This window comes from Vitis vinifera, chromosome 18, assembly GCF_030704535.1.
Source record: "Vitis vinifera cultivar Pinot Noir 40024 chromosome 18, ASM3070453v1".
NCBI classification, from domain to species: domain Eukaryota; kingdom Viridiplantae; phylum Streptophyta; class Magnoliopsida; order Vitales; family Vitaceae; genus Vitis; species Vitis vinifera.
Window position 1 is genome coordinate 20,927,214 of NC_081822.1, and position 13,052 is coordinate 20,940,265.

Here is a 13,052-nt window from a genome sequence, read left to right on the forward strand (position 1 = left end):
TAATTTCTTACAACTCCAATCTCTAATATTCGTTCTTTATCCAAAATCTGACAAAAGGAATGGTTATCCACTCATAAGACAAGACACGAAATATAATTTTGTTTTAGGTAACATCAAATTCAATGCATTAAAATCAAAGAGCAAGTGAGGATCCAAATTACTCCTTGTGCATGGTCTTTGACAGTAGTTCATATGAAATTTATTTCTAGTCAAAGTATTTTTATTATCTAACTTTAGATGGTGTTTGTTTTTGTATTGAATAGAAAATGTTAAAATATTCAATATTTTCTATTTAGGTAAAAATAACCTATTGATATCAACCCAACATAACTAAACTAAACCTATTAATTATAAGTTCACTTTAGTTATGGTGATTGATATCAATAAGTTACTTTTAGTTGAATAAAAAAAACAGATATTTTAATTTTTTCTATTCGGTCAAAAAAATAAATACTATCTTAGTGTTAGAAATACCCATGTATTTCAAATCAAAATTAGAGGACAACAACCTTTTAATTTCAATAATACAATAATACAATTATTATTATTATGGCTAAAAATCAGCCTATCATTTGAGTAAACACATACACACACATGTATATATAATGCCAATATCATTATTTTAGGCTATGGAATAAATCTTTCGTGCAATCATTTCAATGATTCCTTTAAATAATAGAAATAGATATTTAATTTTCAAACTTTGTTAAAAAATAAAATTTATCCCATCTCTGCACAAAGTTTGTAAATTTATCCGCATTGACAATTTTGTGTGATTAGATGGAATGTAAGAGATTTTAACATGACTTGGATTTAGGATATATATAATTTAGCTCTCCCATGATGTAGTAATTTCTAAATGATTTTGGGTAACCAATCTGTCCCTTGAAAACTTTGGATCATTGTGATGAAATGATTTTCAATTGAATGAGTGTTAATTTCTTTATGATTTTAACTTTATTTTATTTGTCATATATATATTTTGTTAGCGTATTAACACTAGATGATGGAAAATAGCAAGGTGTGGGCCTATATTTTTCACATGTGCCCCCACTCAATTGGTAAGACTCACATTTTTAAAGGTGAAAAGTTGTTATTTTTATGAAAACTGGAGTTGCCACTTACTTTCATTTCTTTTTTAAGGGAAATAAAATAAGAAACTAAAACCATTGGGGAAAAAAATCACTCCTTAAGTTTTGGAAAAGTTTGTCTTTGAAAAACCTGAATTTAGTTGGAGAAGGTACCTCAAAGAAAGGTAATACTCCTCTAAGCCCTAAAAAGGTCTCTATTGTCTAGGTTGAGGAAAGTGTGGCAATTAATTGATTGACCTATGATACCAAGAAGGCAAAGGTGTCTACTTAAATTCCTATAGCATATTAAGCTGACAAACAATCACTCATAATCACATAAAATAAAGTAGGGTTAGTAAGCATACCATGGTGCTTCTTAAAGTGCTATCATAAGATAGTGGGTTAGATCAAACACAAAGATATATAACATGCATCTCATTTGAAAGAAATAAAAAAACCAAGGCAATCAAGAACAACATCAAACATGGATATAGTTCACACAAGCATACACATTCATAAAATTTAAATGTGTAAGGTAGAGAATGTACCTAGATAGCATGAGTAATTTACAAAGTGCTTCCATAAGATAAAGAAGGTTAAAGTAAGTTACAATGACAAATAATTTGATTCTAAATCTTATCAAGGATGTATCTAAATAGCTTAACAAAAATAACTAGGATATATGAAATCATCAATTATCACAAAGTCATGTATATAACTCCTAAAAATCAAGGGTTACAATTATAACAAGTAGCAAAAGTGGCAGCAAAGATGTTTTTTGCAAAACTTTTTCATGTTGGGGCCCCATCAAATCTACATTCCATATTCATAAGTTGTACATATGTATTCTCATTAAACCTACATAGAAAGTGAGATTTTTGTCGTAAAAACCTAGAATGGATATTTTGAAAAAAAAAAAAGTTTTTAAATGATTTAAATTCATTTGAAAATGATTTTAGGAAAGCAAAAGGAACCATGTGAATTAATAAATCCAATACATTGGATACAAAATAGACATTTTTATTTCTAACTTAAAAGGATTTGAAAACAAGAAACGTCAAATTTGGATTCTCCTTTTTAGTTACCTTTCATTTGGAATCAAGGAGTCGCATCCATGATAGAGAAAATTTATTTATTTATTTATTTGAGAAAAATGAAATAATTTTAACTTAAATCAGAATGTCAATTTAAAAGCTATTTTCTAAAAAAAAAAAAGGTTCAAATTCAAAAGTTAAATGAGATCAATCACACCTAGAATTATGAACTTGGAAAAATGTCAAGGATTTTATTTAAAACTAAAGTTCTAGAAAACTAAGTAAAATCAATCAAACCAAGAAAGTTAAAACACAATATAAATTTATCTAAAACTAAAATTCTGAAAACTAAATAAAATCAATCAAACTAAAATTATTAAGTAAAACATGACATGGGTTTATTTAAAACTAAAATTCTAAAAACTAAGTGATATCAATCAAACCTAAATTAATCAACTAAAACGTCCAAAACTTAATAAATAAATAAATAAATAAAATACAAAAATTAATCTTTCATTATCATGCAAATTATCCAAAACAGAAATTTTAAAACTAACTTTTTAGTAACAAATTATCTAAAACTAATTTTAAAAATAAAAAAAAATAAAAAACTTTTCCATTATCATCACAAAATTATCCAAAACTAAAAATTAAACACAATATAAATTTCCATTAATATCTAAATTATTGAAAACTAAAAACTTTAAAAAAAAATTCTAACTTTTCATTAACATCACAAAATTATCCAAAATAAAAAAAAAAAAAATCTAACTTTTAAACTATCATCCCCAATTATCCAAAACAAATGTTTACAAAAATTAACATGAGACTAGCAATAATAATAATAACTAAGATAAAAAAAATTTATTCAAAATCTAACAGCTAAAAATCCTAGGTTGATTTATATTTTATTCAAACAATCATTAACATGTCTCATATAAATTCAGTGGATATTTTTTTATAAAACAAACAACATGCCACTCACATATCCTACGTGCATTCATTGGAATTTTTTTATTCAACAGTCTCATGTCACTAACATATTCTATAACTAGCTACATTCTCATATGGAATCTTCAAATCAACTTTTCCATTTCTTATTATTGTTTCATTCAAAGCTAACACGTCACCAGCATACCTTAATGGATTCGTTGCAATTTTTTTATTCACAAATCAACATCCCACAAACATTCTACAATCTGCCACATTTCACACCTTTCATTGAATTTTAAAATTCATACCATTAGTTCTTAGAGTTAAAAGTATATTCATTAACGTCCTTCTATGTTAGTCACATTCATTTCATTCATAAGTAAATAAGTAAATAAATCAATTAAAGCCATTACATCGTTACACGTTGATCATGTCTTTATTTCATTCATACAGTTTTTAAATTTCAGACAAACATCAACCATTGACACCTCTCACTGCCGACCATATCAGGTTGAAAATAGAATTAGGCAAATCGACCAAAAAATGAAGTACCGAGCCCATGATAGGGGAAGAATGTAAAAAGGTGAGTATGATTAATAAGCATATCCCAAAACGTCAAGAAGAAAGTGACAACAAATCGAAAGAATGCTAACTCAAGAAAGGAAACATGTCTAAAGCCCTAGAGGAAAGCATGCTAGACTTAACAAGTGACAAGAAGAAGCCAACACTATACAGCAAGGGGTGGTCTAACTGATGCTCAAAACTCGCACCGATGTCTAAGTACTCTTGATTGGAGACTAAAAGAGGGAGTATTGGATCCAAATTGTGACTAAAGTGGCCCCAATGGTTCTCAAATGTACCCACGTGTAGTAAAGAAAATCCTAATCAAAAGATCTAAGACTCAACCTACAAGGTCAAAGCGGCCTTAAAAAGAAAAAAAAATAATTTAAAGGATCTTTAGCAAAAACGATCGTACTCTTCCATGGTATGCAACCTCTTACACGTCTTTGAAGAGATGGGAACATTTTCATGCAAGGTGGTCATCACCTCCACACATGCACTATCTCGCATCCTAGAGGGTTTCCTAATGGTGAAACTCTCACATCTCTCAGCACTCAGTGGTAATCTAAGGTGCACAGTGAACGATGTGAGTGCATCTGAAAATCCTATCAAACTAAGTGGAAAGAAAATACATTGATCATACAAATATCCTGAAATCTAGCTCTAGGCTATATAGATCTTCAAAGATCGGACTCCAATTAGCATCAATGTGTTGGCCTTCTCTAGAATGTTCCCAAACATAGATATAGCCCATCACTAAACCCTACTCCAAATCACTAGCTTGGTCGAAGAGAAAACAAAGTAACAAGTCTCATCTCAAATACAAAATCAAGGGAAACAATGTCGATTGAGACTAGGGAATTGGAGGTAAGGGGATAGATGTGTGCCCCACATAGATAAGCAACATGCAATCACACAGAAGAGGAGTAGTCATGCAAAGAACAGGCAGATCACTCATATCTACACACAAACTAGGTAGAGATAGGATAAACAAGATTAGTATATAGTAGAATGGACAATATGTTGAGACAAACAAAATAATATACAACAAAGAGAATCAATGATGCCAAGATGAATGAGATATACAAAAATAAGAATATACATGTCAAGGAAAACACGATAATCATACAACAAGAAGAGTTACTATACAAAAGCAAGTAAGAGAATCAATTGATATATTCAACATGTAAACATCTCCAATGAACAATAATAACCAAACATGCATCACAGATAAACATATCAAAGCTTTGAACGTGTAATCAACACCCAATCATACAAATACACATAAAGAAGGGTATCCACTGATTGACCAATCAAAAGCCACATTTCCCTCAACTTGAGTTCAAGTTTGACCCTCTAAACATTCCCTAACGAAGTCACCATTTTGTGGACCCACATTTTTCACATGTGTTCCTACTCGACGGGGAGACTCGCCTTTTATTTTGGTGAAATTTTGATTATTTGTTTTTTAAAAAAAGACTTGGAGTTGCCACTTATTTTTGTTTTATTTTTTAAAAAGAGAAAAAAAAAATAAGAAAGAAAACCTTGTGTGACTCCTTATTTGGAAAAGACATGTCTGCAAAAAAAGAATCTAGATCTGAGGGTCAGGTTACCTATTGGGAAGGTATGGTGGTGAGTCGTAGCACCCCTCTAAGCCCATATATATACAACCTCTACTAAACAAATTAAGAGAATTGTGACAATTATTTAATTGATTATGGATACCAAGAAAAATAATCATGCAAATGAGTATGTACACTTCATGGCGAAAATCAATATACACAAAAATAATGATGAAATAAAATTACAAGAATGCACAAAACAAATGACAATTATGCAAATTGATTTATTGAACTAATTAGAAAAAAAAAATGATATTTGAAAGAATTAGTTTACAAGAAATTTCAAATGATTTTATTAAAAACAATTTTGAATTAGTGATTTCCATCTATTTATTTTTAAAAAATAAGTTTCAATTTATTTTCAATTAATGATTTTATTCAATTTCATTTGTATTTAATTTTTTAAAAAAAAGTTATTTACACTTATTGTATCAAAAGAATTTATTACAAAATTTCAATTTGGCAACAAAAATTATTTTTACTTGCTTTTACAAAAAATTTACAATTTTATTTACAAAAGTATTTCAATTTGTTTTCATTTAAGAAAATTGATTTATACAAATTATTTAAAAAGACATAATTTTATTTGCAAAAAAAAAATTAATTAAAAAGAAAAAAGTTTAAATCCTCTATTTCTAAAAAATACTTTTAATTAAGGAAAAATAATTCATTTAAAATAATATTTTTTGGACAATTTTATTAAAAATTAATTTTTGAGACAACTTTATGTACAAAACAATATTTGTACAATTTTTATTAAACAAAGAAATTTTTGGACAATTTTATTAAAAACAAATTTTCAAATTCTATTAAAAACTTTTTTTTTTTTGGATTTTTATAAAAGCATTTTTCTGAATTTTTATTAATAAAAAAACTTTCTTTTATTAAGAAGAGTATTTTGAAATTATTATTTTATTAAAATATATTTACTAAATTATTCCTCTTATTTAAACAAAATTTTTGGTTTGTTTGATATTCAATTCTAACATACTCAATAAATATATGCAAACCAATATTTATAGAAAACAATAAAAATAAAACCAATAGTAGTGGGAAATAAAATGTATACCCTAACATACTTACAAGGCTACAATGCTCCATTTATAGCTTTTCGAGTCTCACTTTCTCCCATGAAATTTCAACTCCACGTGTCATAAATTCGTACTCAACCAACATAATTATAGAATGGACCCATGCAAAAATAAAAATAGTCCAAATGTAAATATCTAGAAATGTACAAAGTCCAAAACAAATATTTGTGCCCAAATCCAAACTTTAAATTAGTCTGATAAATTTCGTCAATCAAAATGGGCCCAAATTAGTAAATATAACCTAACAAAAATATCTCACATGTCATAAGCCCTAAAAATTTCCAAATTAATAGCCAAAATATAAGCTTAATTAATCAAACCCAAAACATGATAAATTAAAATAAATCTCATTAGGCCTAAATTTAATATCCCATAATCTAAGTCCAATTTAATATGCAAACCTAAATCCACAACCAAAATCAACCCAATTTATTATGCAAACTCACATCCAAAATATACCACAATATTATATCATGTTCAAATTAAATAATTAAAATGAGCACAACCATATAAATTATCAATTAATCTAACTCAAATTAGCCAATTCTAAATTAATTCACCAACAATAAATTATCCTAAATTTCATATTAATTCTCCAATAACAAATTAACACAAATTCCATATTAATTAAAGAAGCTCAAATTTCATATTAATTCAATAATTCAAATCTCGCAAACAATAATTACTATTAAAATCAAATCAAGAAAAATAAAGAAAATAATAATAATAATAATAATAATAATGGAAAATGGGTGTGATGGGAAAGTGAGGGAATGAGGGAATGAGAGAAAAGAGGAAGGGGTCGCTAGTTGGCAGTGGCATTGGCGGCGAATGGTCGGTGGTCTTGCCAACGACAATGAGGGTTGATGGCTTTTTGAAAAAAAAAAAACAAAAAAGAAGATAATAAAAAAATGGGAGGAAGAAAATAGGAGAAAAATGATATGGAAGAAAGGTCATGTCTTTGTGAGGTGTTTCGGTGAGTGACAGTGAGAGGGAAGGAAAATGGAAGAAGAATAGGAGAATAAAAGTGAATGAATAAAATATAAGAAAATAGGGAAAAGAAGGTGGGGGGCATGTGGTAGTGGAGAATTTGTGGGAAGGGTTTTTTTAGTGGAGAAAAAAAGTGGAAGAGAAATAGAAAGAGAGAAAATGGGTTCTTGGTCGTGTGTTTGAGTTGGAGGAAGAAGAAAAATGGAAAAAAAAAATAGGAAAGAAAAGGAAAAAGAAAAAATGAAAGGAAAAAAAAAAAGACAAGATGAGATGAGGGGTCCGATGGTCTTGGGAATGGGGAGGAGAGAGAATGGGGGAATAGGTGGAGTGGTTGGGGAAGGTAGGAAGAGAAAGAAAAAAAGAAAATAATAATAATAATAATAATAATAACAAATAAAAATAAAAATAAAAGAATTTACAAAATAATAAAAACTAAGAATTAAAGAGTGGAAGTGAGCCAAAAAAAATCAGATGAAATTGGGATTTAAATTTAAGAGTAAAATTGAACTCAAAATTAATGTAAAAACAAAATTGGAACAAGTTTTGGGGTCTATAGGTCCTTATTCTCTATCTCCATCAAATTGTAATTCTACTACAATTGGTAGATTTTTGACATTTCAATTTCTCATACGCTTGAAGATCTCTTTGACACAAGGTACATAACTAATTTTTCAAAGTTCTTTTTTTTATTTTCATGAAAATTGCTAATATTTCATTGATATAGTGACTTTAAAATACAGCCAAAGCATTTCGACTCTTATGTTTCTTAGTGTTTCTATTCGGAAGTTGTAGACCCTGCATTTTGTCCTCCTATCACACGTCTTATTGAGTATTTGTCTGGTACTTTACAGCAATTCCTTGGTGGGCCATTACTACTTGTATAGCCTATCTTTTCTAAGCCACCTTGGGGACTTTGGTTGATTAGGCACCTTAGTCCCACTTAGGCACCCTAGGGCCATTTAGGCACTTTAGGCCCATTTAGGCATTTTAGGCCCATTTAGGTACCTTAAGTCCATTTAAGCACCCTAGGCCTATTTAAGCACACTAGGTCCATTTAAGCACCCTAGGCCCATTTAAGCACCATAGGCCCATTTAGATCATTTTTTGCATGGGCATGGTTTGCATGGTTGCATAGCTCGTATGGCTTGCATGTGCTTGATTTTGTTTTTGTTTTTTTTCATCTTTCTCTATTTATTAGTTTTATTCATTTATTTATTTTTAGAAAATTGCATGAGCTTAATAATTATATTCATTTCGTTTTTATTTAACTATTTATTCATTTATTTAGATAGAGAGTTGCTTGAGTTGATAATTCATTTTAGTTATGCATGTGATCTATATTTTTAATTCCACTTAAAATTACTTAATTTGGATTTTTAATTATTAGTTACATGTTTTTTTTTATTTATTTATTATTCTAACCCTTATTTTTTCTATTTTTTATTTGTTATTTTTTGTTTTGTTGCCTGGGATTTTACATACTCCATATTGGAAAAAAGATTATTGAAAAAGATGATTATGGGAAGAAGATTAGCATGATGAAGGTGGCTGGTGGAGTCAACAGGATGATTATGGGAAGAAGATTAAGAATGTTGGGTTTTGGCAAGTGAAAGGAAATGGTGCAGCGTGTATGTGGACAGGAAGTGTGGTTGTGTTCAAGAAAAAAAAAATGGAAGAAGGTGGTCTGAAAAAGAAGAGCACCGGAACGGAAAAAAAAGGAAAATGATTTTTTTCAACGTGATAGAGAGGAGGAAGTGGACGGTTCAAAGAAAAGAAAAAGTATAGTGGCATGGAGAGAGGAAGAAGGGGCGTTTCAGGAGGTTAGACTGCGATTTTCAGAGATCAGTCCATTTTTTAGAGGCATTTAAGGGGCTGTTGTTTGGAGGAGATCAGTCCATGTTTTAGATGCATTTTGGGGCTACTGTTTGAAAGAGATCAGTCTATGTATTGAAAGAGATTTTGGGGTTGCTGTTTGAGCAAGAATCAATCCATGTTTTAAAGGGGCATTTGAGGCTGTTGTTTGAAGAAAATTAGTCCACGTTTCAGAGGGGATTTTGGGGCTGCTATTTGAGTGATCAGTCCGTGTTTTGAAAGAGAATTTTTGGGGCTGCTGTTTAAGTGATCAGTTCGTGTTTTGAAGGGGTGAGGCTGTGATTTTTAGAGAGAGGATCCGTTTTTCAGAGGAGAAGAGCGGGTTTCAAAGAGAATCAGTCTGTGTTTGAGAAGAGAGAGGTGGGCCACACCAAAAAAGTTTCGGAAAGCATTACTGTATCAGGGAGCCGCACCAATAAAGGAGCCAAACAAAAAGGTTTTCTTTTCCTCTACGAAAGGTAAATTCTGAACACATTAATTTGTTAGTTATTTTCAATTTTAAGTTTTGAAATATTTTTTTTTTTTGAACTTTGATGGATTATATTTATTTTTTATTTCTAATATTTTTATATTCCTTCAGTTATGTGATAATATTATAGATTTAAGAATTCTTGATTAATTGTGTTAACATTTCATAATGTCTAATTCCAATTTTTGTTTTTCTGGAGAACTTGATTGAACTTGACCAACATTTTGGATTGCATTTTGAGACACGTCTGAATTTTATTTAGCCAAGCATTTAGGTTGATATTGGGTAAGCTTTTTTTGGGTTGGATTAGCTTAGAATCAAGGCTAGTTATTACTAAAAATCTGGGTTGCATCTTTGATCGAATACAAGATGATTTATCCATGAAATATGGGTTCTTGTCAAGCTGTTTTGAAATTAAAAAATGTGGACTGATATTGCTTTAAAATCAAGGCTGGTGTAGAATGAAATTTATAGCCACCAATTTTTTTATTAGAGAACACCAAAATCCTTGAGAAAGCCACCAGATTTTTAAATAAGAGTGCACACAAATTTTTCTTTAAGTGAGATAGCCACCAGATTTTTTATGAGAGAGCACCAAAATCCTTGAGAAAGCCACCAAATTTTTAAACAAGAGTGCACCAAAATTTTTCTTTAAGTGAGATAGCCACCAGATTTTTTATGAGAGAGCACCAAAATACTTGATAAAGCTACTAGATTTTTAAATAAGAGCGCACCAAATTTTTTGTTTAAGTGAGATAACCATCAGTTTTTTTTATGAGAGAGCACCAAAATCCTTGAGAAAGCCACTGAATTTTTAAAGAAGAGTGCACCAAATTTTTTCTTTAAATGATATAGCCATCAGATTTTCCTATGAGAGAGTACCAAAATACTTGATAAAGCTACCAAATTTTTAAATAAGAGTGCACCGAAATTTTTCTTTATGTGAGATAGCCATCAGTTTTTTTTTTTTATGAGAAAGCACCAAGATCCTTAAGAAAAGCACCAAAATTTTTAAATAAGAGTGCACTAAATTTTTTGTTTTTTATATATATATATATTTTAGTGTTAATTTTTATAAGTTTCACTATAGTCCGTATACTTAATGTCTTTAGAATTTTGGTTGGTTAATTCATTTGATTCCATATCATTAACTTCATATTGCACGTTTTAATTCTCTTGGTTGATTTCATTTTGTTTATGAGTTTGTTTTTATTTTTAGTCATGTCTTGTCTTTATTGATAACTCTAGTTAGGCTAACTATTAAGTTTGTTAAAAAAAATTTCAGTTTTAGATAATTATGTTCTATGTCCAAATTGATAATTAGTCAAAGATTAAGGCTTGTAGTTATTATGCTAGTTATATTTTAGTCATAGTTTAATTCATGCCTATTTTTGAATTGATAATTCCTGAGTTTGATTGATCATTGCAATTATTAAGTTGTTTAGAATTTTTGTTTTAGTTAAATCCATGTCTCCTCTTAGTGATTTCTTTTAGTTGGATTGACCTCATTTGTTTATTTATTTATTTTTATTTTATAATATTAGTTTTAGTCAAATTCTTGTCACGTCTTCAAATTGATAACTTTTTGCTTTGATTGAATCCATTTAGTTTTTAGAATTTAGGTTTTAGTTAAATTTTTTGCCATGTTTTCAAGTCGACAATTCTAGTTATTTTTTAATTGAACTCTTTTAAGTCTTGAACTCAAACCTTTTTATTAAGAAAATAGCTTTTTTAAATGGGCATCTCGAATGAAGTCAAAATAACTTCTTTTCTTTCAAAAAAATGAATATTCTCAATCAATGGCGAGGCTCCTAGATCCCAAATGAAAGGGTAGCCAATAAGGAGATCCAAGTTGATATTATTTTGTTTTCAAAACCCTTTTAAATTAGGAATGAAAAGAAAAAGAAAAATCTTCTTGTGTCTTGTGTTATGGATTTATAAAATCACATGGTTCCTTTTGCTTTCTTAAAATCATTCTCAAAAGAATTTAAATCTTTAAATTTTTTTTTTAAATAATAATAAAAATCCATTCTCGAAATTTAGTGCAAAGATCTCACTTTCTTTAAAAAAAAAAATATAAATGCAACTTGGTTTTATCCTAGTTGTATTCATTTTTCTCAGTTTCCAAAACTTTATTTTCTTAACATAGGTTTGAGCTTGTGTCCCCAAGCTAATGGGAATACACAAGTTAAACTTGTGAATATTAACTGGGGACTTGATGGGACCCCAACATAAAATAATTTTTCTAAAACTCATCTTTCCTGCCACTTTAGCTACTTTCTATAATCAAAATCATCAAATTTTTTAGGAATTGTATACAAGATGTGTGTGATAATTGATGTTTTCATATACTTTAATCATTTTTGCTATGCTAATTAGATAACAAGCATGCTAGGATTTCTTTATTTTATTATTATCTAACCTCTCATGTCTTATGGAAGCGCATTATAAGTTATCTATGCTATCCAGGTACGCCTCCTAATGCCCACCTTCTAAATTTAGTGAATATGCTTGTCATTGTGAACTATGCCTATGATCGATAGTGCTTGGGTGTCTTGATATTTGTTTCATTGTTCAATTATTTCCAATAAAGCGCATGTTGGATGATATATTATTTGAACTAACTTTGGTGTTTTATGATAGCACTTGAGAAGCAGTTCAGGTACACACTTTGACTATCTTTTGTGATCATGATTTTACTTTCTTGTTAGGCATGCTATTTTTTAAAGTCACCTAACCTACCCAGGTATCTATAATTAACGAATTAATCGCCATATTTCCCTCAACTTAGTTAGTAGAGACCTTTATAGGGCTTAGAAGGGTGCTAACTCCTAGAGGTACCTTCCCAATAAGTAACTTGATCCCCGGACCTAGACTCGGGGTTTTTTTTTTAAAAGACCCACTTTTCCAAAAATTATGGAGTCATTTTTTAGGGTTTTGTTTCTTGTTTTATTTTCCCTTTTAAAATAAAAATAAAATAAATGGAAACTCCGACTTTTCCAAAACCAATTTTTCATCAATAAAAGCGAGTCTGACCAATCGAGTGGGGACACATGTGAAAAATGTGGGTCCACAAAAATGTTTTAAAAAAACCTTTTCAAGTTTATCTAAAAAGAATTTTATTTATCTTTTATTTGAAAAAGAAATTTTTACAATTTTATTGGCAAGAATAGTCTAATTAAAATTTATTTACCAAAAAATATTTTTATTTCATTTTATTAAAAAAGTAATTTTATCTTTATTTTGTCAAAATAATTGTCATTAGTGACACCTTTATTTTTAAATGTTTATTTTAACCAAAGTTTGCAAACAATTTTAAAAATCATGCATGGTTATATATTTTTATTTTTTATTAGTTTTTAAAATTTGATAACACAAATAAAAAAACAAGGGATACTTTTTTTAAAGGT